The sequence below is a fragment of the Cyrtonyx montezumae genome, unplaced genomic scaffold, assembly GCF_038088225.1.
Source record: "Cyrtonyx montezumae isolate F1298 unplaced genomic scaffold, pur_monq_1.0 scaffold_36, whole genome shotgun sequence".
Lineage (NCBI taxonomy): Eukaryota > Metazoa > Chordata > Aves > Galliformes > Odontophoridae > Cyrtonyx > Cyrtonyx montezumae.
The window spans coordinates 3273010-3276805 of record NW_027072041.1 but is presented as its reverse complement, the minus strand read 5'-3'; positions in this window follow the sequence as shown (position 1 = coordinate 3276805).

Below are 3796 nucleotides of genomic sequence, written 5' to 3'. Positions count from 1 at the left end.
CACTGTATTAAACAAATTGTTCCATTCATCTATCTTCTTATAAGCACTTAGTGTTTTCTTTTTTCTATCTGTCACTGATTTACAGGCTGGGCAATGACGTTACGATTTGGAATACCAATAACAAAAAATCAAAAAACCATGACACTGTCCAGCTCCTCATCATTGTTTTTTATTCTGACAGATTGATTAATTTCTGAAATCTAAGAATTCTGAATATTTTCCAACATTAAGGGAATTTAGTACACAGATTTGACAAATGGTATGACAAACAACTCATTTACCAGTGAGACAGTTATTAAATGCAGAGGTAACCATGCATTTAAACTGTAAGAATACATTCTAGTTCCAACAGCTCTACGGCAGTTTAAAAGCTGGTAAGATTTTGTTAATATATGGAAATACTTGAGGCAAGAACAACATTAAAAAAAAACTTAATAACTGTTAAAGTCCCTTAAATTCTACAAAAGTGGAGGTTTAAAGCATAACACCTTCTTTAACACACATGAAAGTTAGCCTAGTTTGCATAAAGCCTATAATACAATATACAATGTGGAACTGTATTACATCGTTGCTGCCTAAGTGCTTAGAAGAACAACAAATCTCCTTTGCAAAAGATTTTCACTTTCTCTTTTTTGAAAATACTGGATGCACTTTGTTAACAGAAATAATAGCCCTAGACTCTCACAACAAATATTTGAGGGACTGTTCAATGCTGTATGCACTACTGTATTACAGAGGCTGTAGCTCTTCAAGAAAAGCTTGTAATGCACAGAGTATACACACCATCCATTCTGAAAGTTTTAGGCTGAAGTAACAGATTTTATGTAGCATACACCTGTTTAATAGTCATAACCACTTCATTAGTAGGTGTCTGATTCTCAGGAGATTTTTGTTCTGCTTAAAAGATGCAAAGACACACTGTGTACTGTAGGGGGAGATGCATACAAGCACTTGCAGGGTGTTAGATAAATTTCTCTAACTGCTGACTGGAGAGCAGACAACATACATGTTTTACTGCTATATTTAATGACTATTTAACTACCTGAACACAGCATGTATCATAGCCAGTACTGAATTAATAAATAAGCAAAAAGCACAAAAATTAAGATGACAAACATCAAGACTCTTATTTGCTTATCTTTCATCTCCAACGCATCTTGCTTCTCTTTACATTTTTGAGAAATACCTTTGATTTCATCAGCCTGCATACAAGATATTTAAATTAGATAGTAATAATATGTAGAATAAATGCTTAATTATCTCTATATATACAATGTTTGCTTAAACTTGATTCATTTTCTAAAACAAAACTAAGTTAATTTATATGACTGGGAAAGGCAAACTTATCAGTTTCTTACTCTAACTTGTACATATAACATCTACGCTTTCAGCAATCTGTACAGAATTGAATATTGGCATATAATCTGCTCATAAATATGCAGAATCAGCTACAATCTTCAGGTATGACAGAAAGACCCTCTTAACCTAAAAAATTCCACCTCTAACTTAAAACAAAAAATGTAACATTCACATCCTTAAACTGCAAGAACTGGACTCCTTTTCCAAGTTCAACTTTATCAAGGAAAGTTTATACTTTGAATCAAATCTTAAAAGAGATGAGAAGACATCAGTTATAAGTTCAGGGCAGCCTAAACAGTTTGTCAAAGTCATCTGGACTCTGAAGTGCACTATGCTAGTGCTATATCCTACAAAACTGAGCATTAAAAATTGTTGACTAATAGGCAGGGCAAGGCAAGACAGTTGACAGAGATCTGCCAATATTATTAAGTACAAATGCTTTTCCACCTCAGAGCTAAACAGAAGTTAAAGCAAATTAATAAGGGCATTATTAAAGACAGGCCTGGGACATCAGTCACCTCTTCATGAAGCTTGTTCTAATGTTTGACCACTTTTACGGTAAAGAAATCCTTCCCAATGTCTAATCTGAATCTCTCCTAGCACAGATGTCATTCCTGTGCATTCTGTCACTAGTTTCCAGGGGCAGAGCTTTCTTCTTCACTTTCTTCTGCTCCTTCTATTCAGGATGTTGCATGCGAGCTGTGAGGTTGCACTTCAGCTTCCTCTTTTGCAGATTGGACAACCCAAGTGTCTTCAAGTCTGTTCTTATAGGCTGAGCCTTCTAGATCTGTTACCATCTCAAGGCTTTTAACAACCTCGTGGAGCCCAGAACTGCACACAACACCTCAAAGTGAGGTCACACCAGTGCAGAGGAATCACCTCTTTTAACCCACTGGCCAAGCTGTGTACAAGTCACCCCAAAATGAGGACTGCCCTCTTCAATGTCAGGCTACACTGCTGGCTCACACTGTGCCTGCTGTCACCAGCAGACACAGACACCTTTCCACTGGGTTGTTCTCCAGCCACTTCTGTGTCTCTCTGGCACACTTCATCCCAGGTGCAAAACCTGGGATTTTCCTTTGTTGAATTTTATGCCAACTGCTGATCGTGCAAAATCTCCAACGTATCTTAGCAAGGTCTCCTGTACCTCCAGAAAGCCAAAACCACCTTCCAGTTTAGTATCATCAGCAAACTTCCCAAAGATGCATTCCACCCCTGCATCCAGATCACTGATAAAAATGTTGGAGAGGACTACCCCTTGAATTGAGCTCCAGGGAGCACAGCTAAGTGACTGGCTGTTAGTCACTCCATTCACCAAGAACTTTTTGAGTTCTGCTGTTCACTCAGTTATCACTCATGTAACACGAACCTGTACAACTGAGTTGGACAATCTGCCCAAAAGGATGCCATGAATCACAACGTCAAAACCTTACTAAAATATTGGAAGATTACAGTCACTCTCATCCTTTCATCCACTAGTCGGGTGATCTTACTGTAAAATGGGATCATACTTTTAAGCCAGGACTTTCTTCCCCTACGTTGGCTATGTCTGATAACTGTTCCATGAAGCACCTTCTAATGGCACCCAGGATAATCTCTGCAACTTTGCCAGGTACCGATGTTAAACAAACAGGTGAACAGCTTCCCAGATCTTTTAAGTAGTAACAGCATAGGATAGCTTCCAGTCAGGGGGGACATCCCCATACTCCTAAGACCTCTCGTAAATACTTAAGAGGGATCAAGCTATAGCTTCCACTGATTCCACCAGTGCTCTGCAGCAAATCCTGTCAGGCTCCATCGACATTCAGCTGGCATAGGCACCATTTTCCAGAGAGTGCTGGAACAATATAGGTTGGTAGGAACTTCTAATCCAATCTCTTGCTCCAAGAAATGACCTCATTTGGTCAGGTTATTATGATGCTTGCCTGGCTGAGTCCTTAAAGACTCTAGCCATAGAGATTCCATTACTTCTTTGGACAATCTCTTTCAGCACTAAAAAAATTCACATGGTAATTCCACCCTCCTCAATACCTAAGCAGAACTTCCTACATCCCAAATTGTGTCTGCTACTTGTTGTAGCAAAAAGAGTAGAAGGCCCACAAGCCTTTTTGTCTCAAAATGATACCTGGGAAGCATAACAAGAGGGGAAGAAATGAACCTGGCAGCCTTCAGACTTCTTACAGTATCTCAGTGTTGTATTACAAGACTTCAGTTGTCCCTAAAATTAACAGGTTGAAAACATCACTTGAAAAAATTACAGAAAATCTACTAATTGCAAGGTGTATTAAAAAGCAAACCAAAGTTATAATCACACATATTATGTTTTCTCCACAAACTTAACTTCTTCCCTGAACCAGTAAGGCAAGATGGAAAGCCTGAGTAAATTCCAGTGCAGGCATAGGAGTGAACACTGCACTCCCACTGGAAGGAATTTCTT